Genomic DNA, 14,951 nt, shown 5'->3' on the forward strand with positions numbered 1-14,951 from the left:
TTTTTCTGTAAAAGGGGTCTGAAATCTTCATCCTTCGTTAGAGCCTATGACAACTTCAGTATATTTGGAAGAGCCAGAGGTAGAATTTTGGAAAAATCATAAACTCCAAGATTTTTCTCTAGGAAACAAAAAGCAAATACCTTAATAAAAGAACATTTTCCACTGCCTACCATTTTTACCAATAATATGTTTTGTAATCGTTTAATAACAATTATTATACCCATTTTGTACATGAGGGAAATGAGGTCCAAGTTAAGTGACTCCCTCAAGATTACAGACTTATCTAAAGAATGGAGTTAGTAGCTGAACCCTTCTCCTTTCATTCCAAGTCCTGTGCTCTTCTTTGCAACCCTGCACTGCCTTTGGACATGACTGTTTTGTGCTATTAATAGCTTCTGCACTTATCACTTTTTTTCCTTAGTATTGGTGATTTTTTTTTTTTTTGGTCTCCAGCCTGTTTTAACTGTTCTGAGAAAGACAAAAATGGGGAAAAAAAGTGTATCAGCCTCTATGTATGTATACTGTGTCAGAATACACTCTACTGTCATGTATATCTAAAATGAACCCATTTTTAAAATTGGGGGGGAAGTATATCTGCCCTTGTGCCTGGGTTCAAAACAGGCAGGTGTAGGGGGAGTGGGAAGGGGATGTGGCAGGGAAAGAACCTCCCGGAAAGATGCCAGAAGCTGGTGTGGCAGGGTATCCTAGGGAAGCCCTGGGACCCCTTCTGCCTCTAACCATGGGCAGCCTTAACTCAGCTCCCCAAAGCATCCCACACTTGTGACCCCCAAGTGTCTAAGTCACTGTCCTACCTAGCTCAGGGGTGGGCAGGATGCCTGGCCCACAGATGGCTCAGCATTAGGCCTGCTCCCCTGGAGGTATCTGCCTGGAAGCCAGGACAGAACACACCTCTGCGGGGACAGACAGAGAGGCATTCAGAGGACAGGCAGGGAGAGACAAAGGTGGAGAGGAAGTACTAGAATGAGAGGGAGAGACAGGAACCCAGAGGGGGGAACAAGAGGGCTATTCAGAGAGCCAGAAATTGAGGGGAGGCCGCTGGGGAAGAGAGAAAAGAGACAGGCAGGCTGGGCAAGGGGTAAGAAAGGGAGGAGGTAGAGCTGATGGGGACAGAGTGGAAGCCCAGGAGGATGATCAGAACTGGCAGACGCGAGAGAATGGAGGGAAGCAGAAGAAAGGGAGAGGGGAGGCCACAGTTGGAGGGGAAGGAGAGAAGATAGGGGAGGAAGGGGAAGGAGGAGAGCTGGAAGAGAGTGAGCAGAGACCAGGAGGGTGAGAAGCTGAAGGGTGGGACCCTGTACTAAGCCTTTTCTTTCTCTTTTTTGGGGGGGTGGGCGGCGGATCTCCGCCGAGATAACCCAGCCAAGCCCCTGCCCCCTGCCCCAGCGAGGGGCCGCAGCTGTATAAATACCGGGCGTGGGGGAGCCGGGCTGCTGCCCAGGGGTCAGCGACACCGGAGAAGGCTTTGCTGTCATTAGCTAATTGAGCCCCAGATGTTAAGAAAAGGTTACGTCCTCCTCCGGAGAGTTTTTCTTTTAAAACACTTTACACAGATTCCTCGGCCAAAATGTCCAGGAGGCGCCCGCCCCCATCCCTCGCCTCCCACCCCCAGCCCCCCGAGTTCCCCGAAGCGGCCAGCCGCGTCGGCTGCCCCCGTAATCCAAGTGGCCTGCCCGGAGGCGCGTCGGCCCGAGCGGCGGAGACCACCGGCGGCGGAGCCAGCCCCCCAGCCCGGGCCGCCGACTGGGAGGTCAGCCCGGAGGGAGGGAGGCAGGGAGCGGGGGACCCCGGGGAGCAGGGCTCTCAGGCTCTTAATCCCCCTGAAGGTTGCAGATCAAAGGCGCTTGTACGAGGCAAAGGCGGTGCAGATGGGGGCGGGGGCCGGCTGGGCCGCAGCCTTCCCAGCTCCGTGCGCTGGGGCTCCCCTGGCCAAGGACCCCAGACTGCCAATCCCAGGGGAGCTGGCTCTGGCTGCGCCGCGGGTCTCTCTCGCCCCGCCCGGGAAAAGTCGCCGAAGCGCCCCCACAGGACCTTGGTGGAACTTCTCCCTCCCCGGGGCTGGGGTAGAGTGTGCGTTCCTACCTCCCCAGAGAACAAAACTCTGCACGCCACGCACTTGTCATGTATTCTTTTTTTAAATCCCCATAGCAATCCAACGGGTTTTTAAAAAATCGCTATTATTATTAGTTCATAAATAGCTATTAAGAGGCTAGCCCAGGGACACATCCCTAGGAAGGGGCAGAGCTGGAGTTCCTCTGGGTTCAAGGGCCCCGCCCTTTCCACCGCCTATTCCTCCCACACCTCTTACCCTTCTGTCTTCTCGCGCATCCTCTTCTTCTGTCCACCCATCCTCCCTCAGTGCCACAATAATGGAGCCACCCACCTGTGGCCCTGGCAAGTGGGGTGGGGTGGGGGAATAGCCTGGTGCCAAGGGTGTGGCTAATGTGGCAACAGCTACAGGCTAAATGTGAGGGATGGGGCTGGGCAAGCATGTGCCTGGGTTGAATCTGAGCTGAAAGAATGTTCACGTCCCCCCTCCTCAGAGGTGGGGCTGCCTGCCCAGAATAGAACCAAGCAAGTCGGAGCTGGAAGGGGCCTTCAAGATTATGGGAGCCAGCCCTGTTCTGTGACAGATGTGGAAGCTGAGACCCAGAGAGGGAGTACTGGCCCAAATCACACAGCTAGTGGGTGAGAGAAGTGAGAGCAGGAATGAGAGCCCAGGCAGTCACCGCACACCTGATAGTGTTTAACTCTTCAGCAAGGTGGGGATTATCGCTCCTTTGTAGAGATAAGAAATGGGGGCTTGGAAAAACTAAGTGGGCCCCAGGTTCCTGTGCTGAAAAGTGGTAGGGCCGGTTTTGAACTCAGATCTTTTTTAACGCCAAGAAACTTCCCTTCTACAGTTCCATAATATATGGCTAAGGAGTGGAGATTGAGGTGTAGGTAGTGCCATGTACTCAGTAGCACTAGAGACAGGGGAGGAGATGCCAGCTGAGAAATATCCCATCTTGAAGCTTCAGGAATCAGATCCTCCCTTCACAACCTCCCTGAAATGGCCCAACTACTGAACTCCTTCCAGAATTCCCTTTTGAGCAGAGCACGTTGGCATATACCTATAATCCTAGTGACTCAGGAGGATCGCAATTTGAGGCAAACCTCAGCAATTTAGCAAGACCCTGTCTCAAAAAATACGACTACTCCCAGTGGCTTGGGAGACTGAGACAGGGAGATCGCGAGTTCAAAGCCAACCTCAGCAAAAGTGAGGTGCCAAGAAACTCAGTGAGACCCTGTCTCTAAATAAAATACAAAATAGGGCTGGGGATGTGGCTCAGTGTTAAGTGCCCCTGAGTTCAATCCCTGGTACCCCCCCATACTACTACTACTAATAACAATAATAATGTAGGGCTGGGGATGTAGCTCAGTGGCAAATCATCCCTGGGTTCAATCCTTTGTATTGCACTAAACAGATTCCCTTTTGAGAGTCTGGGTTGTGGAAGTTGGCTGGTAGCCCTTCCAGGATGTGAGGGTCTGGAGAGGTGAGAGAGACCTGAATCAGCAGGCTCCCTCAGATTTCCTACCTGCAAGAGACAGCAGCTCAGCTCCCAGCAGGGGAAGGGGTCCTAATGCTTGACTGCTGCATCCCAAAATCACACCTGGCTTCTCTGGAGACTCAGAAGGCGCATTCTCTCTGCCCTATTGAATGCGCCCTTTCAGCCCAGCTCCATACAGACTCTAGACCTTCATCCTGAAGCTCCTCTTTCCCAGCCTCCTTCCTTAGTCCAGCCTCACCTCTTCTTAACTTCCTACTAACTCCATTTCACTCATTCATTAATAAATACATTCACCAAAATGTATCAGGTACCTGTTACTATGTGTCAGTGCTCTGGGACCACTGGGACCACTGGGACCCAGCAGAAAGCAGACTGCCCAAGCCAGGCATGGCGGTACATCCCTGTAATCCCAGTGACTTGGGAGGCTGAGACAGGAGAATAGCGAGTCCAAGGGCAGCCTCGGTGACTTCGTGAGAACCTCAGCAACTTAGTGAGACCCTGTCTCAAAATAAAAAACAATAAAAAAGGGCTGGGGACATGACTCAGTGGGTAAGTGGTGGTTAAGTGCCCCTGAATTCAATCCCTGGTACCAAAAAACAAAAAAAGCAAGCAAGCAGATTGCCCTTTTGGAGCTTGTCTGGGGAAATGGAGAATTAACCAACAAGATATGTAAATAAACTTATAATTACACACTGGTAGTGTTATAAAGGATTTCCAGTGCTCTGTCAAGCTATGATAGTAAAATGCTGTATGTATGGGATGATTATTGAGACTTCAGAAGACAAAACTTATTAATACTAATAATTTCCCCAACAGTAGGGCTTGATGGTCCCCTCCGTTGTCGTCATGCCCACACGCTGCCTGCAATGTGGGTTCCCAAACCTTCCCTTAAAGGGGAACCACCCAGTCTGTCTTGAATAGTCCAGCTCATCTTGGTGAAATAGGGGGGATCAGATGGTGGCTCCATAACAACAGTCCCCTCCACCACTCAGCATGGAGTGGGGACTGGCCTGGTCCAGAGCGGATGAGGAGGCTGGGGAAGAGGGCGTTCGCCCAGGTAGCAGGCGGGGCTGAGGCTTGAGACTGGAAACACTTGGGAGCCAGGGCCAGGGGAGTCGCAGTGTGCCCAGGTAATGGATGTTTGAGCCTCTGGCGTTGTCACTCCAGGGAGAAATCATGCCGTCTCCTGCCTTCACAGGTCCTCCCATACTCAATCACACGGACACACATGCTGTCCCTCACCCTTTAGGGAAGGGCTGGACCAACCCCTGAACACAGTAAGAGCCCGCCAGTCTGGCCCTGCTGCTGGCAACTTCCAGTATGGGGCGCAGACCTTGAGGTCAGAGAGCCTGAAGTTGGAGTCCGACTTCAGCCCCACCTCAGGCAAGGATCTCGGTATCCCTGAGCCTCCCTGTCCCTCTCTGCTCTTTGAGATCATATTAGCCAGCCATTGCCATGCATGGCAGTGAGGACCTGATGAACTCACAGAGGGAAAGCACTGGATACAGTACCTGGCCCATGGCTTGCCATTAATAAGCCACGGCTGTCACTCTGATTGTATAACACGATAATTAATATATAAAGGTAATAAAAGAAACCTCACTCGTGCCCTCTGGGCTCCCACCTGGTTCCTGGAGCCTCTCTGGGAGGTCACTGCCACAGTCGATCTCCCCTGAGAGGGAGTTTCACAGGTCTGTGAAAATTGTCTGGGTTGCCCTCAAACCTCTTGAGGTCAAGACAGGAGTCTGGGAGACCCCCCATGTGCTCTGCTGGGGAGAGGGACAATGTCTCCTGGCTTTGAACCCTAGGCCATCTGAGCATATGGCTAATGTCTGTCCCATCATATTGGACAGGGCCTGATCCAACTCTATAGTTTGCACAGGCTGGAGGTCTGGCTAAAGAGGTCTTGCCTTGCTGAGCCTTCCCAGCCAGAGTGGCAAAGTCACAGCCACCGCCATGGCGGCAAGCTCAGCTGCTGCAGGGCACAGAGCACACCTGGAACCCATTAGGCCGGGCCAGGAGCTTGTTCCCTCTTGGCATAAATAGAGCGAATGGAGGGTTTGTTTTGACTACTTTAGATTGTGTAGATTTTAGGGCCTGAGAATTGGAAGCCCCCAATGTGCTGATGGACTAACAGACCAAGAGACAGAGGGCTGAGGCAGCAGGAAGAGCTGTCTTATTTCTAGTTCCTTGGCACCTTCTCTGCCTAGCTGGGCCTCTGATAATGATCATCACAGCCATTCGTCATGGAGTGCAACAGACATGATGCTTATACATGCCCTATCTTCTCCTCAAACCCGCAGGACAGAGTCACTGACTTCCAGATGAGGAGGGGCAGTGACTTGCCCAAGGTCATTTGGTTTGTAAGCGGCAGGTCTGGATTTCATATCAGGCCTGTCTGACGCCAAGGCCAGTCGGGATGTTTCCAGGGACCACCAAAGCTGCAGGAGGAGTGGGGAGGGGAGGGAGCTCTAGGTGACTTTCAGGAACACAGGGCACACAGAGCTGCAGTTGCTCAGACCCTAACCCTGGCCCAGAGGAAGGGAGTCAGAACGTCTGCACTGGGCGCCTCTTAAGCCACCAGCTCCTGACCTCAACTGCCCCAGGCAGTTGTGGCCCCCAGGTCAGGGTCAGGTTGACCTTGTGGGGAGGGAGAGCTTGTGGGCCTGGGGCTGCTGCCAAGGCCTCATGAAATGAAAGGGAACCTTGTCCCATCCCACACAGGGCTCATTCTCTGAGCACTCTCAAGCCAGCCCAGCCCCAGTAGACCAAGGCCTGATCCCTCTGTGCCAGCTATTCATAGACCCAAGGAAGAGCATCTGCCACCAGGGGCAGGGCTTTTAGAAGTCCCCAAGCCCAGCCCCTAAAGTTCACAGTTGTAGAAACTGAGGACCAAGGAGGAGAGGAACTCTTAAGGCCACACAGTGAGTTAATGTCAGAGAAGAGACTCAAACCCTGTCCTTTGCTTGCCGGGCCTAAGCCTTTTTACCCAGGCTCCTGAGCCTCCCCTGAAACAGTCAGCCCTGCCCACCTCCCTCCCTCGTAGAGACATCCACAGCTGTGCTCCCTGACCCCCTCTACTCCCCCAGCAGACCCAGTAATAAATGCTTGTTGGATATTGTCTACTTTGAACTTTTCAATCATCTCAGCTGTCCAACCCAGAGAGGACTGCTTTAGCAGGTAGTGAGCACCCGCCATCCCCAAGAGAGGTCAAGCAGAGTCTAGATGCCTGCCTGTCACAGAGATTGCAGAGGGGCTTTCGCCTGTGGGTGAGAAGTGGGCACCCTGCTGTCTGAGACATTCCCAGCTGACAAGGCTATTTGTCCCCTGGCACTGGGCAACCTAAGTCAAGGTAGCAAGCAGAAGGCCCAGAGGGCAAAGTGCCATCACAGCATGCCTGTACTGACCCTCTCCCTGAGGGGCTGCCATCTGTGGACAAGACAAATATAGAAAGTTACTGTTTGGAAAACCATCCACCATCCTCTCTCCTCTCACATGCCCTTCACCACCAAAAAACTATACCTTCAAACCCCAGCAGTTCTGTCCTGCACAAGGGCCACCCAGCAAGGTCCAGGTTCATAGTCCTCTGATTCAGTTGTCACCTACATTCTGGGGCACAGACCCTTGTGATTGCATTTGGACAGGAAATCCTTGAGGTAGGCAAGGCTTCCTAGGAAAGAGCCTATTTGAGGTTTCAAAGAAAATCAGACCAGCCCCCTCCAGATTCTCCTGGGCTGATCCTAGACATGGTCCAGCTCAGGCAATTTCTTCAGACTCAAAGACTAGGGATCTGGATTGGCTTGGGCCAATGCCCCCTCACCCCAAATCACTCACACATAAACCCTAGGGATTTCCCACCAAGAAAGAATCCTGAGATCTGGAGAAGATGAATCTATTGTGAGGAGGGAAGCTTAGGGCAGGAGATGGGCTGGACAAAGCCATTTTCCTAGAAACTACGAATATAATGAAGTTGCAAAAAACATTATTATCCAGGAAATAAACATGCTGCTGCTCTTCAGCATCCTCTCAGGAAAACAACATATATCTCAAAAGTGGGCCCTTTTTTGCCAGGCGAGGTGTCTCACGCCTGTAATCCCAACGGCTTGGGAGGCTGAGGCAATGGCAAGGTGCTAAGCAACTCAATGAGATCATGTAAATAAAATATAAAATAGGGCTGGGGATGTGGTTCAGTGGCCAGATGTCCTTGAATTCAATCCCCAGTATCCTTCCCCCAAAAGCAGGCCCTTCTTCCTGATGGAATAGCTCAGTGTGCCCTAGAGGGTGTCTATCTGGTGGGAAGTAGGTGAGGCATGGGCTTCATCAGGAGGACACAGGAGAGCAGTGCAAGGTGGTGCAGGGTCAACAGCTACAAGAATTTTTATGGGATGGAGTGAGGGACAGGAGTGGGAACTAGAGAGAAGGATCTACGGTAGAAGCACCAAAAAAATGACCAAGCTGGACCCTTGCAGGAACAAGGCCCCTGGCTGGCAAGACTCATGCTAGGACAACAGCCGCCGCTAGTGTTCAAGTGCATATCATTGGCCTGTCTGCGCCAGCTGCATCTACCTCCACAGTCCAGACCTTGGTAGTGGTCAGCAAAGCTCCAACCAAAGTTCATGTGTCCGAGTGGGACAGTGGCCAAGTGGGTCAACAGTGCAGAGAGACATGAGCTATGGCAGGAGGGACGTGCAGGAGGAGGAGAAGCACAGCCTTCTCCAGAGTCGTGGAAACACTGAGGGAGTAGGCTGTGAGGGTGTACCATGTCACTGACTTGGGAGCAGAAGTCACTCCATTTGTATTAATACTTGAGTGTTAAAGGAAAGAGGTGACCCTTGGGAGACTGAGAACACCCCAGAAGTGGACACAGCAAAAACCACAGTCTTCTACTAAGAATGAGTGGCCCTGGGCACTTTGCATATAATATACACTGGCATGATAGCCCTAGCAGGGAGGCAGTAAACACCCATTGTACAGATACAAACTCAGGATCTGAGAGGGTATGTGACCCATCCAAAGCCATAGTTATTAAATGGGGGAGCCTTGACTCTTAACTGCTATCCCATCAGCTCCGGAGCAATGTTTCCTTGGCCAGGCGCTGAGAAGGGTCTCAGTTAGTGTCAGAGGACGGGAGCATGAGATCAGGCCTCTGTAAGCATTCTCCAGCTTGGTCACCTCCATGGCACACTCTCTCACTTCTGAGGAGACTGAGGCCTGAAGAGGTGAAATAACTACTCTGAAGTCACACAGTTCCTTGGCAGTTGAGCCAGGCCAGAATTCAGGGCAATAAAACTGTTCTGAATTGCAGAGTGGTGGGGCCCCTCCCCATCAATCTGTCACAGTCACCCCAGTTCCTCTGGTAGTTGTGAAGTTGTTTTCTCAGACCCTCCCCCACCCCACACACCTGTTGTTTTGGGGGGCTGGAGGCAGAGTCCTCTGAGCAGGATGCTGGCCCTTGGTCCTCCCCCGCAGCCCATGATGGTCGGTTCCCCCTCCCCTGCTCTGGCCCCCAAGGGACCCCCGGTCTCTGGTTTTCGTCAGGCCTGAGACGCTGGTGGGATTGATTTATGAGAGTAGCCCTCCCCACAGCTTGCCCTGAGCCCTGGGTCCTCCTCCCCCTTTCCTCCTCTTCCTCCCCAACTCCTCCCCTGCCTGACTGCCTGCTCAGTTTTCCACAGAGTCAGGATTTCCCTGGGGCTGGGGGGCTCCAAGCCAAGAACAACACAGGACCGGTTCCCCTGCCTCTCCTGCCCCTCCTGTCCCTCTCCAGCTCACTCACCCGCCCCAACAGCCCCCCCTCAGTTAAGAGGAGGGGTTGAGAGGAGATGTCCAGCCCGATCCCCCCAAAAGTCCAGAAGCAAGGTTCCTCCCACCAGGAGCCCAGCCGACCACCCCTCATTCCCTGAGCTGGGCCTTCATCCAGGGCTCTGCTGGGAGGTATGCAGAGGACTTGGGAAGTCCACTCTGGGGTCAGGGGAGGACAGAGAATCCTGAGAGCTCACTGATGTGGGTGGGGGACACTGAGAGTAGTGACCAAGAGTGAGATCCACGTTCTGAGGGGGTGGGTCAGAGAAGCCCCTGGAGATCCATAGGGAAGGGAAAGAAGAGAGGATTCCAGAAGCCTATACTAGGGTGGGAACTATAGAGACCCTCATACTGGAGGTAGTGGGGAGAAGTTCTCCTCGGGATGGTTAATGGGCTCAGGGAAGAGTGAGGAAGAGGTCCCATTCCATCTCTGTCCCCTCTCCTTGGCAGGGACAGGAAGTAGGAATGCTCGCGTAGAACAAAGGCAGATCCCTACTCGATGGAGGAGTATTTGAGGAGCAGTTGCCAGATAGACCCTTGGGCTGGGATCAGAGGAGGGGGTGGTTCAGGCTGGACAAGGTCCATCAGGGCTTCAGTCTGAGTTTTACTTTGACCCAGCTGTGAGACTTAGTTTTGGCCTTTGAGTCTAGAAGAGAAGGAATGGGGCTGGGGTGGCCCAGGAACACCACTTCCTTCCTGAGAAGAGGCCCAAACATCCAGACCACTATGGGCAAACGGACCGCACTTCTCCCTAAAGGACAGCACTTCTCCCTAGAAAGAGCTCCCTGAGGCTCCCGGGCAGCCAGCTCCACAGGAAGCTCACACCAAAGGAATAGCCTTCTGTCCTGTGCCTCCCCGCCTCTGGGTCTGCCCCCCAGCTGCCTCCCCACCCCTCATCACACAGGCCTTCATCCCTCTCAGGCATGAACCCGAGCGACCCCTCCAAGGTTGCCTCTCACACAGCAGCTCCTTTGATGGGATCTAAAGGCCTGGGTTTTCCTCCATGTTGCTCCTGCCTGGGCCCTGCAGTGAACCCCCCATGGCTTACCCCTCCCCCATTTCTGATCTATGTCTGTCCCCAGTTCTGACTGGAGAGGAGAGACATTCTCTAGATGGTCCTGGGCAGCTTTGCCCTGTTGGAGGCCCGCAGACACCTTCCCAGTTAGGTCAAGAGATGAGAAGCCATTATTTAAGGCATATCCAGAAACCTCAGAGAGTGACTCCTCCCCTTCTACCTCTCCAGCCAAGTTCATCCTTGGACCCTTGGCTTAGCCCAGAGCCTGAGACTTAAAAGGGAAATTTGAATGAATTCTTGGTAAGATGGAGATCTTTCAGGGACAGACATAGAGCAAGAATAGGACAAGGACAAAGATGTGACAGGGTCACAGCCCTAGAAGGTGTCGGTGTTAAACTAGGTCCCTTCCCCCCAGGACAGGCCAGATGGGTGGCTCTGGCACCTGGCATCTCCCTCCTCATTTATGGCAAGCAGCCTACAGGATGGCTAGAAAGGGGAACAGGGATGGCTGTCCCTTTTACCCATCAACAGCCCAAGCCTGGGCTCCTTCGGGGGGGCCCCACATTGGAGTCCTGTCAACCCCTCCCCCGCTCAGCCAGGGCTCAACCTCCTCCACTCCCCTGTACACCAGCCCCAGGCCAAATCTGGCCAATTTGTTCTGAGACAGGGTTCTGGTTTCATAGCCTCATTTGAATGATTTCCAACCAGAATTCCTGCCTCCTCCTCTGTGCAGCTCTGCCCTCCCCTCCCCCCAGCCTCCCTCCTGTCTTGGCCAAAGCTGGTGTGGAAGGAAAAGGAGTAACCCCCACACACAACTGAAATGACACGGCTGCCCCCTTCTTCCCCTGGGCACTTCAGGCCTCCACACTGCTCTCCTCAGGCAGCCCCCAAAGAGGTCCCTTGAGTTGGCCTCTGAGCTCTGTCTGAGAATGTGGAAGTTTGGGCTCTGCTAGCTGTCCCCTCTTTTTGCCTCAGTCACACTACCTGTGCCAGCAGCAGATGATGTTCTAGAGCTGAGCCCAGCACAGAGCTGTGTCCACAGTACAGCTTAGCTGACAAAACAGAGCTGATCTTACTGGTAGTCATTCTGTTAACACATTCTCTATCCCCCAGGAACCAAAAAAAAAAAAAAAAAAAGCTCTTTCAGATACCTTAGGAAGGGGATCAAGAGGAAGCTGCCCTTAGGCACAGCCAGACTTGTGAAAAAAAATTACAGGCAGCCCCCAGGGCACAGTTTCATGCTTCCTAACACTTCTTAGGACAGACAGACCTAGCAGAATTCCCCATTCCCCCACCTCTTTCCGGATACCACATCTTGACCCAGAGTCAGACCCCCACAGGGTAGGAGGTGTCTCCTCTCCAGGCCCTTTGCCCAAAAGGCAAAAAAAAAAAAAAAAAAAAAAATGTCTCCCTTTGTTTACAAAAGAAGAGCAGGAAGCCTAGAGATATTTAGCAAATTGTCTAAGATCACACAGCCTGATAAAAGCAGGGACCACGAACCTGTGTGCCCACAGCAGGACTGGGTTAGTGAGGAGGGCACTCCTCAGCCCAGGAGGCCTGGCCCTCCTCCCTCCTAGGGGCTGCTGAGCAACCATCTGGGAAAACCTCCCCTGGGAGGTGATCCCAGAGACGGGCCAACAATCTGTTCTACTGTTCAGGTGTGTCATTTCCTGAGCCCTCAGGTGGGGGCTGGGTGGGTATGGCCCTGTTGGCCTGTTTCAGCATCTTCCTTTCGCACATGCAGAGCTGCGGCTGCTGGCCCAGAGCTACACGTGGGGCAGGAGCCCTGGCGCTGAATCAAGCCCAACAGTACCCCAGTCCTCCCCAGGTGGTGTGGACTTCTTTCCTCCTCTTGCAGGCCCTTGTGGGGTCCCTGTCTTTAAGACACCCTCCCTAAGTGACTACTCTAGTTAGGATCAGACACCCTAGGTTCAAATCCATTTCTATTCTTATCAGAAATGTGATCTTGGGTAAGTTACTTCTCTGAACTTCATTTTCCTTATCCGTAAAATGGGATAATAAAGCCTTCCTTGCAGGGTTGCTAGGGGGACGACCCTATCTAAGAAGTCCAGTGTAAGAGGCGGTCATTCACTTCATCTAGTTCAAGGCCAGTACAAGCCCAGTTGAAGAGAAGAAAGTGCCCCCAGCTGAATCAAAAGTCCAGCTATTCAATACTGCAGATATCTGAGACTCAAGGCAAGCTTCCCCACCTCTGTTCCTGTAACTGAAAACATGTCAACATGGTGGAGATAAAATTGGACAAGAGAGGTGAAAGCAAACATCAGGGGAGAAAAAAGGTACAAATCCCAGCTTCTAGTTTCCTTTAGTCCGAGTGGGTCTAGCTGTGGGGGAAGCCAGTTCCTGAGAGGAGGAGGAGCCCTCTCCTTTCGTCTTCTTTCCTCTTAGGGCCATTCTGGGGTCTTCATGACTCATTCCCCACAACAAGCAGCTCCTTTTTGTTTAGCACAGAGCTGGGTGCCCTGCCTACTGGCGCCTGGCCCAGAGAGGGAGGGTCAGTTGGCTAGAGGGAGGGCTCCAAAGCTAGCTCCCACCCCATCTGCACCCTGATGCTACTTCCTCCTGCTCAGGTCTTGGGAAATCTCCAAGGACCTGAACCTGTGGGGACAGGAAGCAGGAGGGAGCTTCTCAAGAAGGGTCCCACAAGGCTGTGTTGGTGCCCAGAGGCTGTAGAGGCTCTACACCCATGATGTCATCAGCCACCCCACCAAACCCACACTTCTTTCTACACAGACACAGAGCAGAGTTTCCTTACTTTATTCTCCCCCAATGAAATCTACATATTTTATTATTTCTAGAAAGCATTTATGTTTTCTTTGCATCTTCTTGTTTCATTCTGTCAGTGACCATGAAGGTAGTTATTATTAGTTCATTTTACAGGTGAGGAAAGTCAGAAAGGCTGAGTGAATTGCCAAGGTCACATAGCCCCTGCGTAGCAGCTGAACTAAGGACCTGCAATGGGATTGATCAGACTCAGGGCTGGGGGTTGTCACTACCTCTATTCCAGGTTTCTAACTCAGCAAGGCCTCATTTCTATCAGCCTGTCTGAATGCTACTTCCTGAAACCCCCATCTGTATGGGAATAGATACAGCTTTCCTGCCAGCCCAACAAAATACCCTTCCTTGACTTACCACTGTGCTCCTACCTCTTTCTGGGGTGCCTATTAGTTTTCCACTCCAATTCTGGCATCTGCTTAGGTCCTGAGGGTCCAGGATTAGGACTATCAAAGGGACTACAACAAGAGACAGGGGCAGGAGCCCCCAAAATCACCGCTTGCTTTTTTTCTAGACTGGTTGTTTGAAAGTGTTTTTCTTGTACATCAAGGCAGAAGAGCAAGAAAGGAATCAGAATGGCCAGAAACCATCCTAGGATATCTCTGTACAGGAGGAATAAGGACAAAGCTTTGGTGCCTGGCTATGGGAGGGGCTAGGAGAGGGCAGGGCAGTCTATGGAACAATGTGGAAGAAATGTCTAAGAAAATGCATAGAAATACCTAGGGAAAGGGCAGGGACTCTAATTTGTGACTTTTCTTATTTTTTTATGGATCTAAATATAGAAATCCATTCCTTAATTCATCCAAGGACCTAAATATCCATTCATCCATTCATCCACATATCCACTCATCCATCCACTTACTTATCCATTCATCCATCTAATCATTCATTCATCTAGTCATCCTGCCATCTAATCACCCAATTATCTATCCATTCATTCATCCTTTTATTCATATACCCATTGTCTATCCATCCACCATCCTACCATTCAGTCATCTTTCCATCCATTCATCTATCCAGGTACCCACTCATTCATTCATTTGTCCACTTGTTCATTTATCTATCTTCTCATTTATGCTCGTATAGTCATTCGTCTTTCCATTCCTTCATCCATCCTTCTATTCTCCATCCATTCATCTATTCTTCTATTTATTCGTGTATCCCTCCCTCCTTCCCTTCATTCATCCATCCCATGGAATCCACCCATGAAATACCTCATCCCTACACCTGCTTGCTTATATTTTCATTCATCCTACCACTCATCCATCCACCCATTCATTTACTTATCTCTTTTCTATTCATTCACCTACATGTCATCCATTCATCCCACCATTCATATACTATCTCCTCACATCCATCAACTTATTCATCTATTAGCTCATTTATATTAAGTGAAATCCTGAAGTTCTTAGCACAGTGTCTGGCACTTTAAGTATTCAATGATGATAATTGTAGTTCTTATGGCAAGATTTCATGTGAGAAGGAGAATCATGTGGGAGTACAAAGCATCAGCTCTGGAGCTAGACTACCTGGATTCAGATATTGGCTCTGCCATTTGCTAGTTCTGTGACTTGAACAAATTACTTAACTTCTCTTAGCTGAACTTTCCTATCTGTAAAATGGAAGTAGTAAGACTACCGACCTCACAAGTTGTTCTGAAGGGTAGATGAACCACTACATGCAAACATTTAGAATGATGCCTGGCACCTAGTAAGCACCCAACACCTTATTATTATCATCCATCCCTCCATCCGACAGCCCTTTCTAAGCTC

Source organism: Marmota monax, unplaced genomic scaffold (genome assembly GCF_021218885.2).
Source record: "Marmota monax isolate L192 unplaced genomic scaffold, Marmota_monax_Labrador192_F-V1.1 WCK01_AAM20220418_F8-fsc00100, whole genome shotgun sequence".
NCBI classification, from domain to species: Eukaryota; Metazoa; Chordata; class Mammalia; order Rodentia; family Sciuridae; genus Marmota; species Marmota monax.